The 25514-nt window shown below is 48.2% G+C and overlaps 1 protein-coding gene across 9 annotated transcripts in view; it reads right to left on the minus strand.

The window, feature by feature from the left end:
• NAV1 (neuron navigator 1) overlaps positions 1 to 25247 on the minus strand; it is a 288832-nt gene extending 263585 nt beyond the window's left edge. For 4 of the 9 annotated variants that reach the window (XM_063709692.1, XM_004028146.5, XM_055368041.2 and 1 more), the window contains exon 1: positions 24856 to 25246. The gene's annotated coding sequence lies outside the window, so the exon portion shown is untranslated. Of the gene's footprint in view, positions 1 to 24855 lie in introns of all 9 variants that reach the window. The other 5 variants (XM_055368049.2, XM_055368047.2, XM_063709696.1 and 2 more) reach the window with 3 other exon arrangements.
• Between the last annotated feature and the right edge of the window lie 267 nt (positions 25248 to 25514).

The following is a 25514-nucleotide window of genomic DNA, read 5'->3' on the forward strand; positions in this document are numbered from 1 at the left end:
ACCATCTACAATGAGCCAGACCCTGTGCCAGGGCCGAGGATGCCTGCCTGCCTGCCTGCCTTCCTTTCTTCCTCCCTCCCTCTCTCCCTCCTTCTTTCCTTTCTTCTTTCTTTCTTTTTTGAGACACAGTCTTGCTCTGTCACCCAGGCTGGAGTGCAGTGGTGCTAGCATGGCTCACCGCAGCCTCAACCTCTGGGACTCAAGAGATCTTCCCACTCCAGCCTCCTGAGTAGTTAGGGCTACAGGGACACACTACCATGCCTGGCTAATTTTTTAAATTTGTTGTAGAGACGGGGGTCTTGCTATGTTGCCCAGGCTGATCTCAAACTCTTTGGCTGATGTGATTCTCCTGCCTTGGCCTCACAAAGTGTTGGGATTACAAGTGTGAGCCACCACTTCTGGCCAGGAATTTACGGTCCAAAGAGAATCGGATCTCAACCAGATCTGCCTGCCTGCAAAGCTTCTGCTTGTCAGGGCCACAGCATTCTGCCTTTGCAGGTCTTTCACATGTTACCTCATTCTACCCCTATAATAACACACTGAAATAGGGATCCATGCCCTCATTTTGCTGATGAGAAAACTGAGACTCAGAGAAGTGGGGTGTTAGCCAAAGGGCCCCCAGGTGGTCACATCGGGCCCAGAACTCAAGCTCCTGGCATCCAATTCCAGATTCTGGGTTCTTCTTTACTTCTGATGTGGAAGGATCCTGCAGGCTTTCCTTGCTGCATCTGTGGCAGTGTCTTGGGGATTGCGGTCTCATATGCTTTTCTCTGGGCCCAGCTCCAACATCTCCCAGAAAGCTACACCAGAAAAAAAATCGTGTTGGGTCAGTGGCACCTGTGGGACAAGTTAACGCCCCCTCTGCCATCCAGGCTGGGTCCCGGCGTCCGGACGCTCTTCGAGGGGCTGTTTCCTGAGGACAAATGTTTCCTGCTGCCGCGGATGCACAGGAGGAGCGTGACCAGGGGCAGCTAGCCCTGAGTCGCACCACCAGCTTGCTAAGCATGTCTGCACCCTCTGACGATCCGGTCACCTCTTTATTAGTCTGTAGCTTCCCCCCCACATCCTCTCTTAGGACTTGACAAAAGGCCAGGATATTTCCATTGGGAGGCTCAGGCCACTCTAAATACTCATAACCACCCACTCTGGCAAAAACTATTTACTATGCATGTTCCTGTGCATTACCTCACTGATTCACCCACCGTCCTAGGCTGTTATCATCCCTGCTTTTCAGAAAAGGAAACTGATGCTCAGACAGATCCCGTGATCCAACAGCATCCAGGATCTGGACTGAGGTATTGGACTTCTGGTGACTCACTGGTTCCCTACTGACAGGCTCTGTAGGCAGGGCCTGCCCCACCCCTCCCTGCCTGCTCCCTTCCATCCACCAGGCCCAGGAGAGAGCACCAACCGCCTACAAGTACCCTGCAAGCTAAAACAGAAAGAGATGCCACATTCTGCTCTCATACAGTCCTAGAATGACCTGCTTAATATTATGCCTTAAGCTCCACTCAGAAGGAAGCTTGGAGCTTTCAGAAAGCAGTTTCTAAAGTGATCAGTCCTGCCAGGATCCTTTCAGACCATACAGCTGTGTCCAAGGCAAAGGACCACTGCCCACCCGGGCCTGGCCCACCAACCCTGTCCTGCCCAGGGCTCAGGAGGCCCAGCTGCTGAGGGGCTGCTGTGATGGAGGAGTGAGTCATGGGGACTGGAATCTGAAGCCTTCCAGACCTTCGCCCATCCCAGCCAACTTCACATCTGCCATCCAGATGTCTCCACTTCGGAAATGCTTTCTACCAACTAGGACCCAAGGTCGGGGGGCATACTTGACCTTAGAAAAATACCTTCAGGTTGGGTTTGGTGGCTCATGCCTGTAATTCCAGCACTTTTGGGGCTGAAAGGCCAGAGGATCACTTGAGCCCAGGAGTTCGAGACCAGCCTAGGCAACATAGTGAGACTTCCCAACCCCACTGTCTCTACAAAAAAAAAAAAAAAAAAATTAGCCAGGCAAGGTGGTGTGTGCCTGTAGTCTCAGCTACTTAGGAGGCTAAGGTGGGAGAACCGCCTGAGCCCCGGAGTTCAAGGCTGCAGTGAGCTGTGATGGTGCCGCTGCACTCCAGCCTGGGTGACAGAGCAAGACCTTGTCTCTAAAAAAACCGAAAAATAAATAGGAATAAATAAATAAATAATACCTTCAGAACCTCCTTGGTCTCCTTGGTTGATTCTCAAACCTAAACCTAACTGGGTGCCTTTGTTCCAACCATTGATAGTCTCATGCTGTGACCAAGCTTACTGCCTAAGGGCCCTGAACATGGGGGATCTGATGGAGGAACACAGCCCCTGCCTGCAGGGAGTTCCCAGGCTGATGGGCAAGGCACAGTTCCTAATCTCATGGAGGCCCCAGGCTGAGCAGGGTACACAGCCAAACACAGCCTTGTCCTTAACCAGATCCTACACTAATGGAAGAGACAGAACCCTGCCCGCAGGAAGCCTACTGCCTAACAGGGAAAAACTTCTATATCCATGGGGAGCTTCCAATGTCCAGAAAAAAAGGACTCAGAAGAAAAATCTAGAAACATGGATAATGGAAGTGAAGGAAATTAACTTTTATTGAATGTCTAGCATATCCAGCTACTATACAGGTTTAATCTTCTTTAATTCTCACAATTACCTCATTTACAGTCAAGGAAACTAAAGCACCCTGGTTAGTTACCCAGCTAGTAAGTAAGTAAGTAATAGAATCAGGATTTGAACTCAGATCTGTGCAGCTCCCACATCCTGTTTTTGCGTAACACCATGTGTGACGGGGCAGATTCGTTTATCTTCTTTTCCCACATCACCCTTTAGGCTAGGAGCTAGTTCTTGTTTCCTGTTGCAAATCACCATTCTCACAATACTAAAAATTACTACACTTAGGACTACTTCATTGACTGACAATATCCCACTGTCCCAGCAGCAAGAGGGACTGCCGACTCTGTCCCTTTAAAACGAAGAGAAGGATTCACAAAGGAGCTCCCATCCTCCACTAGCAAGGGGTCCCACCCACCACAGCGGCAAGCTGTGGTCAAGGCAGGGGCTTTTTGGGGTCTCATGCAGAAAAGGTTCACAAATCAAAGCCTCGCCCCAGGTTGGTCCCAAGCCAGTCACTGGATGAACACACTCCCCGGTACCTGTGGAAAGAGTAGTGACTGCTGCACGCCACAGGAAAGCCTGTGGTGGTGGCAAATGCAACGGAAATGCTGACTATGTTCCCTGAGCCCACTGTCTGCTTTGTGGCACCCAGGGCTGGCCTGGAATAGCAGCCTGGCCTTCCCGTCATTGTGCTGGAGCTCTGGGAGGTCTCGGCTCACGGCAAGGATCCACAGATCCCAAAGCCTTCTGTGGCTCCTCAGTCCCAGGGAAGGGGCTCTGCAGAGAGAGGAGATAAAAATGCTGCCACGCAGCAACAGAGATGCACATCTGTACAAACATCAGTGTCTTTCCACAGGAACAGTGACTAGGGCATTGAAGGACTGGGAGACAGGATTTCATTAAATATCCTGTTTCTCAGGGCCTGCTGTGGGGCAAGAGCTCTGGCAAGGAACCTAGGGTCCATTGACAATTCCAGCTCCTCCTCTGCTTCTCTCTGGCACCCCAAACCACCCTGGATTCAGGGTCACTGGGCTCTTGCCTGTTGGTCACCACACCAGGATGGCCAAGGCTAGACCACTAGTAGTTTGGGATCTTCAATGGGGCAAGTTGTTCTGGCCTGGCAGGAGGGATATGCTGATGGTGGAGGGGAGGCTGGCGCTGGCTAAGGGGTCCATAACCCAAAGGGAAGAAGATTCCATAAGAAGCAGCAGCCAGGCTGAAAAATTATTGACCTTTTGCTCTTGCCATCAAATAGCATTCTAGCCTGTCCCATACTCTATCACCCAAGATCCTTAATGGGTTTTACATCCTGAAAAAAATGAAAGTTACATGAGAGAAAGCAAGAATCTTGGTTTTTGGTGAGGAGGTGTGTGGTTTATAGAAGACGGAACCTAAATCAAGAATAGGAGAGTTTTTTGATACCACCCAGCAAGGCAGAGGCAAACACAACACAGAGAGACAGATACGGTTCTGCTCTTCCCATCCTCTGAACTTCCTCGGCCGCCCTACCCTGCCTGGCTTCCCGCACAGTGCAGGACTGCCCCATCCCGAGCCTCTCACCCCAACTTTCTTCCAGTGTGAGAAGGAGGGGACACGTGCGTGTGGGGCCTGCTTCCTTAGCACACAAGATGCAGAGCTGCGAGCTGCCTGCATAGGAGAGGAGGGCGTGGGGATCGGGCTGGGTTCTGCTGGGCAACTGCACCCTCTCGTGGCGGCAACAGGAAGATGCAAGGCCATGCAGACAAAGGCCGAACCAGATTCTTCCTCCTTCCCAGAATCCCTCTACACCGCCTTTATTAAGCACCTATTGGCGGATGGCACGGGGTTCTGTCCAAAGAGAAGTGGATGGACACTGCACTGTTCTTAAGGGCTGCTAAATGAAACCTGCACAGGAGAAAGGAGGCTAATCCTTCCACAGCTCTGGGCTAACAGGCCTTCCCTTTCCTCACACTCCAGCTTCAGCGATCAGTGCTTCAATGGACAATTTTGCTGCCCTCTGCCCACATGCATGGCACCTCGACCATCATCTCGGACAAAGCTTCTCACCTCCATCAAAACCCTGCTCCCAGTCGTAACTCTAAGGACCCTCAGCCTCCCCCAACCTACAAGAGACTTAAAAGCAGCAACTGTTGGAAGAGCACTCTTCCTGGTGGTTTATGTGCGAGTCTCCAGTGTCAGATCCTCCAAGGGTGTGCTTCTGGTCTCTCCAAATGGATGGGGAGCTTCTCAAGGGCAGGAAACATTTATTGAGCATCTATTTCGTAGCCAGGCCCTTTATAACCACAATTCATGGTAGCCTCTCAGCAGGCCCGTAAGGACCATAAATAACCCCCAATTTACAGAGGGGAAACTTGGGCTCCAGAAGGCCAAGAGCTATCAACAACCCCTTTCCATATGCCTGGCGCTATGCTAAAGGTGTTATATGCATTATCTCATTCAATCCTTGTGAACAAGGTTATCCAATGAGCTAGGTTAAAATCATTCCCATTTTACAGATGAAGGTGTTGGGGCTCAGAAAATGATACCCCGTAATATGGCCTTTTGACATGCTGAACTAAAGAAGCAGACTCAAGGTGTCTCTGACTTCCCCCCACCCCAACCCCTGCCTCTCAATCATCCATCTTTCTCAAAGCACAGGACGAGGCTATTCTCTGGAATTCTCTTATCTCCCTAGAAACCAGACCCCAAAGAGGAACACAATTGCTTTTGATTCCCTCCCTGAAGTTTTATTAACCATAGAAGATTAAAACTCATATCACAGAGGAAGAGACTGAAAATTAAACACCACACCTGTGCCAGGCGCAGTGGCTCACGCCTGTAATCCCAGCACTTTGGGAGGCCGAGGCGGGTGGATCACGAGGTCAGGAGTTCAAGACCAGCCTGACCAACATGGTGAGACCCCGTCTCTACTAAAAATACAAAAATTAGCCAGCGTAGTGGTGTGCGCCTGTAATCCCAGCTACTCAGGAGGCTGAGACAGGAGAATCGCTTGAACCCGCGAGGCAGATGTTGCAGTGAGCCGCGATTGTGCCACTGCACTCCAGCCTGGGCGACAGAGCAAGATTCCATCTCAAAACAAACAAACAAAAAACACCACACCTAGATCCCAGACAAATTTTGTCCCAAACCAGTGTTCGTTCTTTGGTTCCATTCAGCTCCCAAAGAGAATGATTTACTAACCATTGTCTGAGCACTGGGCTCATTCATTTCCCCGAAAAATCACTGCCTACTCTTCAAAATGGCCACATGGCCCGCATTTCCCCTTCCCCTATGAAGAAGGGTATATAAGCCTCTGGACCTCACTGGGTTATGGAGTGACCATTCTCCTGTGATTCCCATGAGCTTATGCGCGTTAAATAAGTTTATCTGCCTTTTATCTACATATCGTCAGTTTATTTTCAGTGAAGTTTCAGAGAGTGGTGGGAAAGCTTTCCCTTGGCTCCTACAAAGCACGCAAACATTGAGGGGATAAATAATATGCACGAAGTCGCACAGCTAGGAAGAGGCAGCAGGATAGAAACCCAGTTCTGTTTCACCCTTATTCTTATCCCTGGTTTCTGTTTTTGTTTTTTGGAGGCCAGGCCTCCTCCTTCCTGCCCCTCCAAGCCCCTTGCGCAGGGTTCCACGCACAGCTCAGTCACCGCCCAGCACATAGACGGCTTCCTTTCCGCAGCCCCTGAGGAGTCCTTTCGTCCTTCTACAGCCAACTCCAGAAACTACATAGAGTGTTTTCTTCCTGTCTCTCTTCATCCCTTCCACTCCTATTGGAACAAAACCACGTTTGACATTTCTCAGCATTATTACATTAAACAGGCTGGATCTCAGCCAGCTGTTTCTGGGCTTTAATTACTTGTTCTATCTAGCCTAAGTGGTGTGGGCAAGCCGGTCCTCAGTTAACGCACCTGAAAACTGGGAAGATCAGGAACTATCTCCTAGAATTTGATTACCAGTCGAGGACGGTGCTAATTTGGAGGTGGTAGTTAAGTGTTTTGGGGAGGCTGGGTGGTTTCTGACTTTAATTCTCTCTAAGACTAGCCCAGGGGAACCTCTGGGGCCACAGTACAGCTTTGTAAGTGATCTCCCCATGGGGAGTAAATGTCCTGGAATCAAGCCCTAAGGCAGGCCCCTAATACGTTGCATGTGTGATTGGGCACACAAGCCTCAGGACACGTCTGCAGGCTGTCCTGTGGGCTGTGCTGAAGGACATTGGACAAGCACATCCCCCAACCCTTTGTCTTTCTTCCAGAATCTCTTGCATTGTTTCACAAAAGGAGGAGCACAGAAGTTGAAATTCACCCAGGCCCCTCGGAGGGCATTGGGATCCTGCCTCAGGTACTAATTACAATCCAATCTGGCTGAATGATTGGGACTGAAATGTGGCATTTCACCATCACGGTTGGTGCCGTGGGAATGCATAGAAATCTTCAACTTGACACCAAAGTGGACTTCCCTAGGGCTTCCTAACAGAAACAGTAGATCATTTTCATCTCAGCCCCCTCCAAGCCTTAAGCGGGGGCCCTGTGGTCTGGCAGGATCATGGAGTCAGGGTTCCCGGGACCCTGGCTGACTCATCTTCCTCCTTTGCACCAGAGACGAGTCTAGTGGTCTGAGCTTTTGCCTGAGATATTTGCCCGTAGACTTAAGCCCCTGTTTTTACAGGGGGAACACTAATGATTTTCCAGGGCTCTCCATTGAGAGGGCACTTGAGACCCATTTTCCACACAGGCATTTGAAGGATGGTGCTCTTTGCTGGCGAGGAGAGGGGCATTTCTCCAGAGAGGGCCCCAAGGACTGGTGGCAAGCCTCTATGGAGGGGGCAGGGCTGGTCCTTAGACCTCTGCTGCTGGCCCAGGTTGGACTAAGGTTGGGGCTAGGACAGCAGAGGGGAAGAGTCCAAGTATTTTTCTCCCCTTGCCTGGAAGGCCCCCCAGTTCCCTCCCCTCCATACCCAGTCTTTGCCTGACTTAATTCCTGCAAGCCCAGGAGGAGGAATTCACCTCCCAAGAGGCCCTTCCTGCCCCTCCAGGGGTTATAGTCCCTCCACTGTCCCCCCACTGTCCTGAGCTGTTACAACTGGGGTGTAATCACTGGTTTGCTTACCAGACCTTTTTTTTTTTCTTTTTTGAGACAGGGTCTTCCTCTGTCGCCCAGGCTGGAGTGCAGTGGTGCGATCTCAGCTCATTGCAACCTCTGCCTCCCGGGTTCAAGAAAGTCTCCTGCCTCAGCCTCCCGAGTAGCTGGGACTACAGGCACCCGCCACCATGCCCGACTCATTTTTTTATTTTTATTTTTTGTAGAGATGGGGACTCTGTATGTTGTCCAGGGTGGTCTCAAACTCCTGGGCTCAAACAATCTACCCACCTTGGCCTTCTAAAGTGTTATAAAGCCACTGCTCCAGGTCTCAGGCTATTTTTTATAAAAGAGCGTTATACTGTTTGTCCTTAGCACCTAGGACAGTCCTAAGCTGTGGCTAATATCTAGTGAATGAATGAATGGATCAGTGAATTAATGAATGTGGCATTTTCAATCCCCACTTTCGGACCTGAAATCCTAAGTCTCCCAACTCAAATACCTCTTGGGCCTTTTCCACAGACTGTTCTCTTTGGGTTCCAGATAGGCCGACCTCAAGTAGTACCCCAGAAGCTGTTATTAAATCTGCCCCGCCCCCCGCCCCCCATCTCCCTTCACAGCACCTTTGCTCCAGCACCCGGGAACCCATTTGGCTCCCGAATCCCCACTGCCCCTCCCTTTTCTGGACTCTCTTTCGGAAACACCTTTTTCCTGCCTCCATTAGGCCGCTGTGTTTCCTGCACAGGAAGAGGGCCTTTTGATTCTAGGGTGCTATTTATAGCAGCCCTCCCTCCTTCTGAGCCTCACTAAGGTAGGGGCGATGGCGCAGGGGATGGGGATAGAAGATGCTTGGGACTTTCCAGGGTCCCGGCCACCAGGAGAAGAGGGCTGAGTTCCCAAATGAGGGATGGAACCTAGAGGAAGCTTCTGACCCCCAGACTGGCTTACCCTCCTGACTTCCCCATATCTGTTAGTAGCTCCACAGCTCTCCCAGGCCCCCAGACTCAAAACCTCAGAGCTTCAGAGTCAAGGAGTTGTGGGATTTACATCTAGGGAAGATATTACAGATCATTTTGTAGATGAGGAAACTGAGATCCAGAGAGGAGAAGAGATTTGAACGAGGTCGCATAGAATGTTAAAAGTAGGTCTCTGGCCAAAATCTCCCCTGATTCTTGCCTTACCTGTAACAATGACAAAGGATTGCCTCATTCAATCTTGTGGCAGGTGGCATGTTATGGGTTGAATTGTGTCACCAAAAAAGATAACTGAAGTACTAATTCCCAGTGTCTCCGAATGTGACCTTATTTGGAAATAGGGTCATTGAAGAAGTAATTAGTGAAGATGAGGTCATACTGGAGTAGAGTGAGCTCCTAATCTGGTACGACTGCTGTATTTATAAGGAGAGGGAAATTTGGACATAGACATACACAGAGGGAAGAGGATGTGAAGGCCACAGGGAGGAGATGGCCATGCAGCGGTGAAGGCAGAAATCGGAGTGATGTGTCTCTACACCAAGGGATGACAAGGATTGTCGGAAAACACCGGACACTAGAAGAGGCAAGGAAAAATTCTCCACTAATTTCAGAGGGAGTATGACCCTGCCAACACCTCGATTTCAGACTTCTAGCCTCCAGAACTGACACCATAGATGTCTGTTTCATTAAGCCACCCACTTAGTGGTACTTTGTTATGGCAGCCCTAGCAAACTGATCATTTGATGGATAAGGACTCTAAGACTGAGACAGGTTAAATGAGTTACCCAGGTTATACACCAAAAGGTGCAGGAGGGACTCAACTTTCAGTCCAGTGCTCTTCCAAAAAGACTGCACGACTTTTGGATTCTGCTCTCTGTTGTGTCCCTCCCATGTTCCACAGTCATCCAGTCCTGTTCGGTTTTCCTTTGTAAAAAGTCTCTCCCACGGCTCTTCCTTTCCTTCCCCAGCAGGGCCGCCCTAGCCCAGACTTTGCATGTCAGGAACGTGACAGTACATCTGCTGGCCCAACTCTCCCTCTTCCAAGCCATTAGTTGGTCCCACACCTCTTTATGGAATGCCCACTGCTTGCTAGGTTCTGTGCTATGTGCTGACTTCCCATCGGTGAACAGAGCAGACGTGGTCCCTGCCATTAGGGCCATCCTGCTGGTAAAACAGCTTCATCATGTCACTTCTTGGCTCCGGGTCACCAGTGTCTCCCCACCACAGGCTCCAGTCTTGCACGTGGACCTGTGTTTCCCACATGCAGGGCCAGACACCCCTGTCTGTCAACACGTGTCAGCTCAATTCAGATTAGAGAATAACATTCTGTCTTATGGGGAAACCAGGGGCCCCTCTACAAATGATCTGAACTTCCCAGCTCCAGGAGATAAAGGCAGCTCCAGTCCATGGAGGGAAGAAAAGGCATTATGGTCTTTTACAGCAAGACACAGAAATGGGGAAGTTGTCTGGGAACAAAGAAGGTGACACTGAACACTTTAAACATCCACTAAGGACCGACCAGCTTAACTCTCAAAACCCTGGCAGATACTCTATTGATGCTGGATAGATGTGAATCCTACCGCAATGAAAGGAATCTCAAGTTTCCTCCCATAAACAAACTGTGGCACATTCATACGTCAGAAATTAAAAGAAGCAAAATACATCATTCAACATGGATGAATCTCAAAAACATTATGCTGAGCTAAGAAGCCAGACACAAAATAGAACCTACCACATGATTCCATTTATATGAAGTTCAAGAGCAGGCAAAACTAATCTATGATGATACGAATCAGAACACGGAGACAGTGGGTGGGAGCACATTGACAAAAGGGACAGGAGGGAAATTCTGTGGGTTGATGGAAATGTTCCATATCTGGATCCGGTGTGGGTCACATGGGTGTATTCATTTGTCAAAAACACATCGATCTGTGTGCTTCACTGTTTGTAAATTATACCTCAATTAAAATAGAAGACAATAGAATAAAAGAAGAGAAAAGGATTCCCTCCTTCTCAGTTGGAACACACAGTGGCTGGCCTTTTGCAGGTGAACATACCCTCACATTTTCTCCTGCTTCTCTCTCTAGACCTGAAATCTGGCTCAAGCTCTGTTCACTCCTCTGGCTGAGTTTAGGAAGCAGCCCAGGCTTTCTACAAAGAGGCAGATGGAAGCAAACAGAGCCGGCAGCCCTGGCCCGTGGGCCACTGAGCACAGGCTCTGTCTGGCTTTGTGAGTCAGGCCTTCACCGCAGAGGTATCCAGGCTGAGCCCTCCCTGGTGTCCTATTGCCATGGAGATGGCCCCAGCCTGTATTTTGGCTCACAAGCCTTGAGTTTATCATTTCAAATCTCCCACCTTCCCATATATTTTGCCTGAGCCACATCTGCGGCTCCTCCTTCCAGAGCGAAGCGGGTGCTATTTATAATGCCCTGGAAACACAGCCTGGGCCAGATAATAGGCCAGTGTTGCCAAACAAAACCCCAGGCCACTCTGCCCCCCTCGTCCCTGGAGGCCTGCAGTCTGGAGCCCAGAGGGGCCCGAGGGACCATATATCTTAGAGCCAGCACCACAGACAACCCTTCCACCCGTCCATCTGACCCTCAGACAGGGAAGCATCCCCTGTCTGATACGTAAACATCCATTTGGGGATAAATCTACCCCGAAGTATAGTCTGCATGGCTGGGGCTAAATGAGGCATCCTTGGCTTCGCTCCATCCCTTTGCCTGTCCGGTGTACGTTCGGTGGATCAAGGATTTATTTTATACATGGGGGTGCAGCGAGCCATGGGGCATCCAAATTAAGGACCATGAGAATGACCAACATTGGCTCTAGGCCAGAGGGTGCTTAACACCTTCTAGGATGATCTTCACAATTTCCTGGCCTGAGTATTATTGCCCCCATTTTACAGACGAGAAAATTGAGGCTCAGGGAGGTTGTAGGAACCCGGGTCAGGCTGACTCCAAAGCCTGTGCATTACCCCACATGCGTCAGAGGCCCAATGTCAGGGAGAGGTCGAGGAAGCAAAGAGGTGGCCTCTGAACAAGCCAGGGAAATTCAGCACCTACAGCGCTCCCGTGGGCAGGAGAAAGGGAAAGGACATTCCCTTTACCCACCTCAGCTTAAAGGCATCCCTTACCCCCAACCCCGCCACCCTGCCAAGTAATCAATCAACAAATGTTTGCTGAGCCCCTACTGTGTATCACGACCCAACTAAGCTACTTCCAAGTGCTAAGAGCGGCCAACTCAGAGTGGCGTTGTGGGCTTTCCTCTGCCCTGGGAGGCCTTTCCCAGACTATCAGCATGCCAGCCCTGACTCGGCCTCTGGCCCCCTCCCTGCCATCCCAAACACAGAGGCCTTTGTCTTTGTCACAGTCTCTGTGGCCAGCTCAGCAGTGGCCATTCCCATCCACTTCCCACAGCCACCCCCAACTCTGTGGTCACTTTCTAGGCCTCCCTACGGCCCCTGATTTCTTTCTGGCCATGGCCAGCAAGAGGAAGTGGGGAGATGACTAAGAGGGGTGATGTGGCATCTTTGTGATGACATTTAGTAAGGAGCTTGGTAATGAGTGACAGAGAGACACTGGATCTCACAGGAGATGTGTAAATTGGGAGGGGCCGGCTTATTAGCTCCAGACCGGCTAAAAAGCAGAGGAGTTTTAATGGGTTGCCAGCCTAACACAGGCCTAAATTCATGCACAATGGTAATTTTCAACTCTGATGAGAAAATGAGAAACAGAACCTCAAAATATAACACTTTTACGTTATTTTTTTGACTGGGTAAAAATGAGCAGGAGTGATAAAATTGGTGGTGTACTTTAAAGTAGCTTTTATTGAGAAATAAATCTCAAGCGCTTGTCAAAATAAATGTGATAGCAAAGTAAATTTAAAAGCTCAATATGATTTCTGCCTTTGTATAACAGACATGATGTCTGTGGTTAAGTTCTATGAGCCATGAAAGACACTGTGGCGCTGGGCGAGGTGGCTCATGTTTGTAATCCCAGCGCTTTGGGAGGCTGAGATGGGAAGATCACTTGAGCCTCAGAGTTCCAGACCAGCCTGGGCAACATAGCAAGACCTCGTCTCTACAAAAAATGTAAAAGTTAGTCAAGTGTGGTGGTGTGCTCCTGTAATCCCAGGTACTCAGGAGGCTGAGATGGGAAGATCGCTTGAGCCTGAGAGGTTGAGGCTGCAGTAAGCTATGATTGCAACTCTGCACTCTAGCCTGGGCAGAAAAGTAAGACCCTTTCTCAAGAAAAAAAAAAGAAAGACACCAGTCCACTGGCCCCTTCTGCTATACATGACCCTGGAGTGTATTGGAAAGGACAAAGACCAGGAGTTGGAAGACTTGGGTTCCCCAACTCATTCCCTAAAGTCATGTGGCTTTGGGTAAATTACTTAGCCTCTCTGAGTCCGATTTTGACATCTACAGAAAGGGAAATATTTGTCCTGCCCACCTTATAAGGTTGCCATGAAGAGTAAACGAGAGGATGGATATAAAGTCATTCAGCACGGACCATAGAGTAGACCAGAGGAACCTTTGCAGTGAAGGCCTGAGGAAGAACTCTGATAGCAGGATGGGATTTAGGTTATGGAACCTTTGCAGTGAAGGCCTGAGGAAGAACTCTGATAGCAGGATGGGATTTAGGTTATGGAACTTCAGTCAAGCCAACCTCCATCCTCTGGGTCAGGTGACTGCTCCAGAGTGGTGTGGGTCTCAAACACTTGCCGAGAGACCCTTCAGGGCCATACATAGACCACCCACCCCACATGTTCCCAGGACAGAAAGTGCAGAGCCGAGGAGCTTTTCAGAGGCCCTGGGTTCCAAAATACAAACATAAAACTACAAAATTGAAGTTAATCAAGATTTAATCAAACATCTATAAAATGTAACATTGTGTCAACTTCTTCAATACTTAACTTTAGCTTTCACAAAAATGCATTATATCTGAAAATAACTTACAGATAAAATTTTTCTTCTGATCCAGTAATTTCTGCATATGTTCAGGGTTACCAAGAAGTAGCCAATTTAAAATTATTAATAAATGAATTGCTGATAACCAAATACTTTTAAAAGTGAAATTATAGGCCAAGGATGGTGGTTCACCCTTGTGATCTGAATGCTTTGGGAGGCCAAGGTTGGGAGCAATCCTGAGGCCAGGAGTTTGGGACCAACCTAGGCAACATAGCGAGATCCCCATCTCTACAAAATATACAAAAATTAGCCGGGTGTGGTGGTGGGCGCCTGTGGTCCCAGCTGTTTAGGAGGCTGAGGCAGGAGGATCACTTGAGCCCTGGAAGTCAAGGCTGCAGTGAGCTGCATTGGTGCCACTGCACTCCAGCCTGGGTGACAGGTTAAGACCCTGTCTCTTAAAAATAAAAAAAAAGTGAAATTATAATTTTTTTAAATTACAACAAATATTTAGCAATTCATGGGGGATGTAGGGTGTTGGGTGCATCCTTATGGGCATGCTGCGTCCTGGGGCTCTTTCTGGGTGAGCATGCCCAGCGGGCACCCAGGTCTTTTTTTTTTTTTTTTTTTTTTTTGAGATGGAGTCTCACTCTGTCGCCTAGGCTGGAGTGCAGTGGTGAGATCTCGGCTCACTGTAAGCTCCGCCTCCTGGGTTCACGCCATTCTCCTGCCTCAGCCTCCCAAGTAGCTGGGACTACAGGTGCCCGCCACCACACCCGGCTAATTTTTTTGTATTTTTTAGTAGAGACAGGGTTTCACCATGTTAGCCAGGATGTTCTCAATCTCCTGACCTCATGATCTGCCCGCTTCAGCCTCCCGAAGTGCTGGGATTACAGGTGTGAGCCACTGAGCCAGGCCGGCACCCAGGTCTTAAGACAGTCCTCTCTGTGGTTGCTGGGCAGGTTACAGCCTGCCCAGCAACCACAACTAAGTATATTGAGCTCTGCTTAAAGATTATCAGTAAATGTCATTTACATGATGATGACTACATAAATATTATTAAATCCCAGCCTTAGATTTCCTTCCTCCAAGGCCAGGCCTTTTGTCCTGCTCACCTCTGTGTATTTAGAAGCCAGAAGGCCAGGCGCGTTGGCGCATGCCTGTAATCCCCAAACTTTGGGAGGTTGAAGCAGGTGAATCGCTTGAACCTAAGAGTTTGAGACCAGCCTGGGCAACGTGGCAAAACCCCCTCGCTACAAAAAATGCAAAATTTAGCCAGGCGTGGTGGTACATGCCTGTAATCCCAGCTACTCGGGAGGCTGCGGTGGGAGGATCATGTAAACCTGGGGAGGTTGAGGCTGCAATGCGCTGTGATTGTTCCACTGCACTCCAGCCTGGGTGACAGAGTGAGACTTTGTCAAAAAAAGAAAGAAGGAAAGAAAGAAGGAAGGAAGGAAGGAAAGAAAAGAAGGAAGAAAGAGAGAGAGAGAAGAAAGAAAGAAAGAAAGAAAGAAAGAAAGAAAGAAAGAAAGAAAGAAAGAAAGAAAGAGAAAATTAGAATATCTGAATTTAAAGCCTGCCTTCCTCACTACTGTTTTGGGTGGTCACCATCAAATTGTACAGAAGACCTTATAATAACAAGCAACAGTTTCCTGTCCCACCTCTTCCCAACTCCATTCTATTGTCCAAATAGTTTTCTGTTATTAGCTCCTTTGGTGGTTATCCACGTAAACTCTAGATAACATACTAATAACTATTCCCTGTTTTGTCACCTGTAGACAATAGCTATCATTACCAAAGGAGTTAGACAAGTTTAGAGCACTTACACTAAACCCGACTCTCTTTCTCCTTTTCTTCCTCCCAATATTTGATTTTAGTTACTTTTATGAGTTATCTTGTACCTTTGATCTTAAAATTTGGTTTCTTGTTTCTAACACTTTGACAGACTCTTGCATCCCCTCAGTAGAAGAGGAGAGTATTAGAGACCCTCCTTTTCCCTCTTCTACCTCTCTTCTTCAGTCAATAACACCTTTATTCACTTATTTATTTATGTTTATTTTTTTAAGAGAGGGGATCTTGCTCTGTCACCCAGGCTGGAGTGCAGTCGTGCAATCATAGCTCACTGCAACCTCAAACTCCTAGCTGGGATCAAGTGATCGATCCTCCTATATCAGCTTCCCAAGTAGCTGTGGCAGGAGGACCATACTATAGGCATGTGCCATCATGCCCGGCTAATTTTTTAATGTTTTGTACAGATTGGGGGGTGAGTCTTGCTAGGTTTCCCAGGCTGGTCTTGAATTCTGGCTTCAAGAAATCCTCCTGCCTTGGCAGTTACACCTTTATTGATAGCTATTTACAGCCTGCCCAGCAACCACAACTAAGTATATTGAGCTCTGCGTAAAGATTATCAGTAAATGTCATTTACATGATCATGACTACATAAATATTATTAAATCCCAGCCTTACAGCCTCACTTTCCTCCTCTGTCAAATGGGGACAGCATAGCATGTGCTAACACCTCATAAGACCTAGTGGGCCGGGCACAGTGGCTCACGCCTGTAATTTCAGCACTTTGGGAGGGCGAGGTGGGTAGATCACAAGGTCAGGAGTTCCAGACCAGCCTGGCCAAGATGGTGAAACCCCGTCTCTACTGAAAATACAAAAATTAGCCGGGGATGGTGGCAGGTGCCTGTAATCCCAGCTACCCGGAACTGAGACAGAGAATTGCTCGAACCTGGGAGGTGGAGGTTGCAGTGAGCCGAGATCATGCCACTGCACTCTAGCCTGGGCAACAGAGCAAGACTCCGTCTCAAAAAATAATAATAATTTAAAAAAAGACCTAGTGAAGAGGATACAGAATGTGTGGAATGTAAAAGACGCAGGTTTTTACATATATAATCTCTTATTTTTCTATCATTACATATGGCATGCAGCATGGAGTGGTAATAATGGCTCATACTATTTGGGCAACTTAGATAACTCTCTGAACTGCAATTTCCTAACCAGTAAAATGGAGAGAATACTAGTACCTATCTCGTTAAGTTGTTGGAACGATTACATGAAATGATATAAGTCAAAGTGCTTCTCCTCCCATGGTTCACTATCCCAATTTTAGGGATCATAACCTTATTTCCCTTTTGCTGAGAGAGAAAATTTCAATTTAGGCCTTAACTGAGCAGGCTGTGGGTTGAGAAAAAGTATACAGCACTCTCAAAAAGGCATTTGGGAAACTACTGGAAAATCTGATTATGGCCATATATTAAACAATTCTGTTAAATCCAGTATTAATGGGTATGATTGTGGTGCTGTAGCTTCATAGAAGTATGCCCTTGTTTGGCCGGGTGCGGTGGCTCACACCTGCAATCCCAGCACTTTGGGAGGCCGAGGTGGGCGTATCACCTGAGGTCGGGAGTTTGAGACCAGCCTGACCAACATGGAGAAACCCCGTCTCTACTAAAATTACAAAAAAATTAGCCGGGCATGGTGGCGTGTGCCTGTAATCCCAGCTACTCGGGAGGCTGAGGCTGGAGAATCACTTGAACTCGGGAGACAGAGGTTACGGTGAGCTGAGATCATGCCATTGCACTCCAGCTTGGGCAACAAAAGCGAAACTCCATCTCAAAAAAAAAAAAAAAGTCCTTGTTCTTTGGAAATAACATGCTTAAGTGTTGAAGGGTTAAGTATCATGATGTCAACAAATTACTTTTTTTTTTTTTTTTTTGAGACAGAGTTTCGCTCTGTCTCCCAGACTGGAGTGCAGTGGTGCCATCTCAGCTCGCTGCGACTTCTGCTTCCCGGGTTCAAGTGATTCTCCTGCCTCAGCCCCCTGAGTAGCTGGGATTGCAGGCACCCACCACCATGCCCAGCTAATTTTTGTATTTTTAGTAGAGACGGGGTTTTACCATGTTGGACCAGGATGGTCTAGATCTCCTGATCTCGTGACCCACCCACCTTGGCCTCCCAAAGTGCTGGGATTACAGGTGTGAGCCACTGGGCCTGGCAACAAATTACTCTTAAATGGCTCAGAAAAATATTATATAGATTGATCTATATACAGAGCAATCTAGCAAAATGTCAACAATCAGTGAATGCAGACATTCATCGTACTAGTCAGTCTTTCACCTTCTCTACTTATCTGACGGTTTTCAAAATAAAACCTTGTGTGTGGGGGAACTTGCACCATAGGAAAGCACCTCAACTGTCATGTGGCCCTTTCCTCTCCCCCTGGGAACTAGGCATGGGTCCTGAGGGTGCAGCTTCCACAGACTCACCCAGTGAGGTAGGGGTAAGTGTGGCTGACACCTTCTAAATCTACTTGGTAAAGCAAACTATACCCAGAGAGCGATGAAGAGCACAAAAAGCCAGGGTCCAACGGGCAGCACACAATAGTGCAGGGTATGCCGTGCAATCCAGCCCTCTTCCTGAAGCTCTGGGGAAGGAGAGCCAGAGGGGCCATACAGAATGGTCCCAGATGAGAGACAAGGCAGGCAGCTGCTTCGTGTGGATCCTGGCTGGGGCCCCCTAACCGTGTGTCTCATCAGCTGTCTCTCCTTTGTTAAAGGAAAAGCAGGAAGAGAGCAGTTGGTATCTTGGCATTACCCAGAACCCAGATACTCCTTCCCAGTCAACTCAATTATCTGCACCAATGAACTGGGAAAAAGGCACTGGTAACTGACTCTTGCAATCCTTTATTATGGACCTATTCTATGCTATGCTTGAAGTCTACCAAAAAATTAGATAACACCAAAACAAGATGAAATAACTAAACAACAAACAGTAAAGAGCAAAGATACAGTCAGACTCATTCCTTTATGCCTTCATTTATCCCTTCTGCATCAGCCCAGTTCTCTGGTTTTCAGGGGCAATCTACAAATTGAAAAGAAAATCTGCTTTGTCTATCTGATAATAAATAGGTGATCTGCCTATGGCTAACCTGTGCCAGTAAGCTCATAAATGGAGTGGTGCACCTCACTCTGGACACGACACCTTCAAAGAAGAGAAACTAGCATTTAAAGGGTGATGCATATAATGAGGAAGGTGAGTAAGAAATAGGATGAGACTGGGCATAGTGGCTCACGCCTGTAATCCTCAACACTTTGGGAGGCAGAGGCAGGCACATCACTTGAGGCCAAGAGTTTGAGACCAGCCTGGCCAACATGTATCTGGAATAGAAAAAGCTACATGCCTGGGTGACAGAGAGAGAGATTCTGTCTCAAATAAAAAATAAATACATAAAAATAAATAAATTAATTTAAAAAAAAAGAAAAGAAAAAAGATTAAATCTGGCATTTATTAAGCATACATTGAGCACCCCAGAGACGGAGTCAGGTCTGACATGGTCTCACTTGATTCATGCAATCACTCTTTGACTGTATTTTTTGAAATTGCCAGATCATAGGAATCTATGCAGGTGTGGGGTTGTGGAATGACGAGGAGGAGAAGGAAGAGGTTAGGACTCAAAGCTGAGGCAAGTTGGAAAACATTGTCCCAGGAGTAAGGCATTTTCATTCCACTTTTCCTGGGGAAGAAACAGAGTCTCTAAGAGATTCCATGGCCTGCCCAAGGTCACACAGAGTGTAGCGATGATGCTCATGTGGAGGATATAATTTCAATTGCCAATATTTCCTAAATGCTCATCTCGCTAAGGACTTCAGGTGCAAAGTCAATGTTTGAACCTTGAGTTCAAGTCTTAGTTATGTCATGGTCCACAATCTTGCTATTACGTCATGCATCAACCTTCCTTGAAAAAACCTGGGGATACATCCAGTGAAAATCTGAAGGAAGTGGGGCTGCTGAGACCAGAGAAGAAAAGATGGGGACAGATGCATGGTAGTTGTTCCCAAATATTGAAAGGCTGACACTCTGTAGGCAATCACACTTATTCTGCATGACTTATTTTGAATATCCTCCACTTTATTCAGGGATGCATTTTGGTGAAGCCCACTAAGCTTTTGGGATCTTTCAGCGATGGGTGGAAGTCACATCCATGACAGATTAATACAATGAGGAACTCTGAAAGACAGAGCTGTCCAAATATAGAATAAGATGATTTCAACATAGTGTTGCAGGAATGCCCCAGCAACAGAGGTGTCCAAGCTGGATGACCTCTGAGGGGGATGTTTTAGGGGGATTTGATGTATCTGGAATAGAAAAAGCTACATGACACTTGAGGTTCTTTCCAACTTTGAAAGTTTCATTTTACAGAAGTTGGCATTTACTCTATTTACAAATGGATTTTAAAATCAGGGAAGGGATGTAAAGTGGGTCAGTATTACCGACCAGATGGGGAGGGAATTGCGTCATTGAAAGCTGTGACCAGTCAAGGGTTCCAGGGAGTAAATCAGCTCAACCATTGAGTAGTTCTAACCCTCACAGTGCATCAAAATCACCTAGGGAGCTTTTAAAAATGACAGACACTGAAGCCACATTCCAAACCAAGTGAAGCTGAATCTCTGGGGATGGGCCCAGGAATTGGTCATTTTTAAAAGCTCCCCAGGTGGTGCTAATGTGCAACCAAGATGGAGAACCCCTGAGCTAGAGGAAATGAAGCCTGCGCTGAGGCTGGGCGTGGTGCCCTCTGAGTCTCAGGATGACCAGCAATCAGTTCATCTCTGCATCAGGGCCAGTGGTGGCCCCTCCGGCTGGAGGGAGTTGGTGGCAAACTGGAAGACAGGAAGATAAAGCCCTTTAACCCTTTAATGCCTAACTTCTAGTTATTAAAAAATGTTCACAAATTCATAGAGATGGGAAGTAAAATGGTGGTTGCCAGGGCCTTGGGGAGGAGGGAAGGGGAATGGAGAGTTACTCTTTAATGAGTACAGAGTTTAAGTTTGGGAAGGTAAAAAAGTTCCAGAGATGGCTACAGTTGATGGTTATACAACAATGGAAATGCATTTAATGCCACTGAACTGTACATTTAGAAGTGGCTAAAATGGTAAACTGTAGGTTAGACATATTTACCACAATATAATTGTTAAATGTTTAAACTACACTAATTATAATGAAAAGTATAATTAAATACATCAACCCATCCTAATGTAAAATGTTAGCACTTAGTCAAATTTTGTTGTCCTTTTAAAGGAAAAAAAAAAATGAAACTTTGCAGATAAAAAAAAAAGATTCAGAGGGATTTATCCCAGGAATAAAAGAGTGATTCAACTTAAGAAAAACAATCAGTGTAATGCACCACACTAACACAATGAAGGAAACAAAAAACAAGCCACAGGAGCATCTTGAGTGATACAGAAAACAAGCATTTGACATAAAATTCAACACCCTTTTGTGATTAAAAAAAATGATTAGAAAACTAGAAATAGAAGATGATTTCCTCAACACAAAGGACATTTATGAAAAGCCCACAGCTAACATCACGCTCACTGGTGAAAGGCTAAAATCAAGAAATCCCCCTAAGATCAAGAACAAGAGAAGGATGTCTGCTTTCACCACTGCTACTCAACATTATACTGAAAGTTCTAGCCAGAGCAATTAGGCAAGAAAAATATATAAAAATTATTCAAATTGGAAAGAAAGACGTAAAACTATTTCTATTCACAGCTGACATGATCCTATGTATAGAAAATCCCAAAGAATCCAGAAACAGAAAAGCTACTAGAGCTAATAAATTCAGCAAAATTGCAAGGGACAAGATCAACACACAAAAATCAGCTGTGTTTCTACACACCAGTAATGCACAAGCCAAAAAGGAAATTAAGAAACAATTCCATTTATGAAAGCTTTCAGAGCATCTGAGGATTGGATATCAGAACAGTCTTGCAGTCTTTTGAAGTGGAATCATCTTGTTAGTAATGGTCCTTGGCAGAGGCACATGCATCAGAGCCTTTAATTTTGTGTGCATATTAGTGCATCTCATATTAAAATTAAGTAGAGCAAATAGGTTTGATGGGGTGGTAGTGTGAACTGCACAGGACATGTGTAAGAACCTGAACCACATCCACAGGCAGGTCAGAGTGGCCTGGGTCTCAGCCATCCTGCCTCGCTTCACGTCTCAAGAGTCACAGGATGCTGGGAGGCAAAATCGCAGGCCTCTCGGAGGAAATCAGGCCTGAGTCAGCCTTCCCAGCAGGTTAAGGGAACAGATTAGGCCCAGGAAATGGTTTACTGTGGAGGGTGTTTTTCGCTAGACTAGTTGGAGGGGTATTTTTAAATTGAAGAAGGAACTAAAAGTGTTTTTAATTATTATTTTTTGTGTGTGACTAGGGGCCAGAAAGACGAAGTGTTTGCCAAGTATTGCCACATTTCTTAGCTCTCCATGTCCCAGAGACTCGAAAAGCTGATAGATGGTTCCATCACAGAGATAGCTGTCTTGACCCTAATATGTTTCTGTTCCTCTCTCTAGCTAAGAGCTAAGTAACATCTGCTGAGATGGAAACGCTAGGAAGATAAAAATTCCCAGTGATTTGCTGAAAGGGAATGAGCCCTAAACTGAAAGCCAGGAGCCCTGCATTCTAGGCGGGCTTCTGCAGTACCCCAGTTGTGTAGCTCTGAGCCCATCCCTTCCCTTCAGTGGGCCTTGATTCTTGCCTGTAAAGGGGAGAAGGGCAGGGGTTGGGAGGAGTGGAGATCCTTTTAACTTTGACATTCTGGTTTTTCTTAAAGGCCAAACCCTTCAAGAAGTCAAAAGAACTGTAAAAGAAGAGGGAAGTGACACTGATTGGAAATAGGAAGGCAAAAAGAGAGACAAATTGTAAAAGATGGATAGGAGATTTTTCTATTCTAGGCCACTCCTTTCTACTGGGCCCAAACTGAGTTGATACCAGAGGTTCACAGGGACTCAGGAGGGGGCTAGATTAGGCAAGGAAGGAAAAACAGCACTCCTTTAAAAAAAAGATGGAGTTTCACTCTTGGCCCCCAGGCTGGAGTGCAATGGCATGATCTCGGCTTACTGCAACCTCTGCCTCCCGGGTTCAAGCAATTCTCCTGTCTCAGCCTCACGAGTAGCTGGGATTACAGGCACCCGCCACCACACCCGGCTAATTTTCATATTTCTAATTGAGACAGGGTTTCACCACGTTGTCCAGGCTGGTCTCGAACTCCTGACCTCAGGTGATCCGCCCGTCTTACGGGACGGCACCTGGCAAAAACAGCATTCTTGTTTTCAGTTTCCCCAGGCCAAGGTTTATCAAAGAAGCCAGATCCCAGAAAAAGCCCAAATATTCAAAGCTTGCCTACTTACCTGTGGGCAAATCAACATTTTTATGAACTGCTTTTGAGGGAAAAAGAAGTAGAGGGGGTCTGGGGGAGCAAATTAACTCCCAAAGAATGAATAAATGGCACTTAAGTGAGACAGGAGGCCTTTGAATGCTACTTAGTTTTTCTCCCCAATTCTATTAGTTTGGCAAGCATCTATAAAGTGCCTACTGTGTGCTGAGTGTTGTGGGTGGTCAGATAGGGTGTTTGGCTGGAAGGTACTCACGGGAAGATAGGCATGTGCACAAACACCCAAATATCTAAAATACAAAGGATGGCACACTGACAGTCAACAAAAACAAAAAATGCAAAGCAGAATGTGAGACCTGCCCCAGGGGAAATCAGATAAACTGCTGAAGAAGTTCAGATTAGGGGCTGTTCTCTTTCACCTGGAAATGGTGTTCTCTTTCACCTGGTGTTCTCTTTCACCTGGAAAGTTCAGGAAATAGACCCTAGAGGCTGGAGCCCAAATCTGAAAAACCTTCTTCATTCTTCCAACAGTAGCCATTTTTTCCTGGCTCCACTTTACAGAAGTGAAAACCAGGACAGAGACATGAGGAATTATTTGCTCTCTGATCATCCAGGTGGTTAGCAACACAGCCAGATAGAGAACTACAAACTGATGATTGAAAACTTCCCCTAAAAACTGATGGTGAAAGCACATACTACTAGGAAGCTCATCTTAGAAGACAAAATCCATAGAGCTGTTCCCTCTGTCTCCCTTCTTAGGTCAATCCCAAAGACACACCAACAAAAAGTCAAAGCAGGATTTTTAAAAATGTCATAAGCAAGCTGGAATCATACATATCTCTGGCCTAAAGGAAGCCAAGGTCTCTGCAGTGTCAGATCGTCAGATCCTCCTCCTGGGGAGGCCATTCTTTTTGGGAAGTCTCCAGTCCCATTACAAGTGAGTTGCCGGGGACTTCATGTAGGGGGAACAAGAGCTAGCCCACAGATGAAAACCCAGGCAAGCCCTCTGCTTTTGCACAGTGAACGAACGTGCCCACACGCTTCTCAGCCTTGAATTTGAACGAGCCAATGGTATCCCAATCATTGAAACAGGAAGCCAGATAAACAGCATGTTATCAAGGGGGGATCCAGCTCTTCCCTTAAGCCGGCGCCAGCTGCGCCCTGTGACTATCCTAACAAAGTCCCATTGACTCACCAGCTGATTTTCCTGTGTTCGGCTCCAGGGAACAAGGAACCCTCTCTGCCGGGTGGACGTCACCCCTACACACCGCCCCTGCCACCCGCCACTCGCGTCCTCTCCAGTTCCTGCCTCCCCTCTGCCCGCTGCAGACTTAGCTGCTTCTTTTATCCTATGACCAGTTTTTATCGGCTCTGGGGATTAGCAGGGACCAGAGCCCAAGCCTCGGGAGCGCTCAGGTGAGCTCCCCGTGATCACCCAATTTCTGCGTTCTCCTCCCTCCCCTCTCCTCCGGGACCACTTTCTCCGCTCCCAGACGGACTGGGCGGGCGCCAGAGAGGACGGCCTCCGGGAGATTGGCGGGAGGGCGCTTCCCGGCGCATCCCGGGGGTGCGGGGAATGTTTTCTGGAACGGCCCGCAAGGTCACCTGCCCCAGCTGTTCCGCTGGCTCCTGCTGGGATGGGAGGAGTTAACTCTTGCTTCAACGAAAGGCAGAGGTGCGGGTAGGGTGTGTGCTTGCCGTGTGGGTGCGAGTATAAGAACGCAGCACCTGGTGTCTCCTGATGATAAGATCTCAACGCACTTTAAATTGTGGGTATTTCACAACAAGGAAACTGAGGCTCAGAGGGACTGAAGTTAGGCAGCCCCCCGGAGAGTCAAGTCTAGAATCAAACGCGCAGTCAGTCCCATAGGGGTCGAAAGGGCACACACCTTCCCGGGAAGCCGCGAGCATCTTGGTTGTTATTTATTCCAGCGCCTCTCTCGAGCCCAGCCCACAGCCTCCCTCGGGCACCAACCTCCCCTACCCCGAGACTTGGTCTCAGCCGCGCAGGACCTGCCAGCCAAGCCTCGCAAAACGGGAAGCGGCAGACCCTCAGCGCCGCGACCGCGCGACCGCCCCGCGCCGGCCACTCACCGGAGCGCCTGCCCGCCCGGGCTCCGGGTCCGCGCCGCAGCCGCGCAGAGTCGCGCATCCCCAAGGGCAGCACGGGTGCGGGGTCCGCTTCTCGCGAGCACAAAGTTTCCCGGGGCTCCCCAGGCCGCCTCGGCCCCTCGCACCAGGCTTGGCGTCCACGGCGCACTCCAGCCTCGGGCCCCGCACTAGGGCAGCCGCCGGCCCCGGCCCCACAATGAGGAGGGAGACGGCATCCTGAACAAAGTGCCGTCCCCTCGGGCCCGGCGGCCGGGGCGGAGCCTCGTGACCCGCTGCCCCAGGCACACGCCGGCTGCCTCCATGGCGGGCCCAGGAGGGGAGTGCCTGGCGGCCGGGGGGCGGGCAGGAGGAGAGAATCCGTCCGATCGCCCTGGCTTTCCTCCCCCTGCACTGTGCCAGTTTAACCCGCAGAGGGGCGGAGGCATGGGTCCCTTCCAGACTTTGTCATTGGAAAGCTATTCCCGTAACCCTTTGCTGCCTTCGCCTTCCCGTCCCGCCTCCCAGGCTGGCCGCAGAAAGGCGGCTGCTCGGTGGCGGACCCGCGAGCTGGCAGGGCAGGAAGCCTTTGCACAATTGAGCCTTTCCTTTGCCCGGGGACCCGCCACCGCCACTTCCAGGCCGGGTTTCCTCCCTCCCCCACA

The sequence above is a fragment of the Gorilla gorilla genome, chromosome 1 (genome assembly GCF_029281585.2).
Source record: "Gorilla gorilla gorilla isolate KB3781 chromosome 1, NHGRI_mGorGor1-v2.1_pri, whole genome shotgun sequence".
In the NCBI taxonomy this organism is placed as follows: Eukaryota; Metazoa; Chordata; class Mammalia; order Primates; family Hominidae; genus Gorilla; species Gorilla gorilla.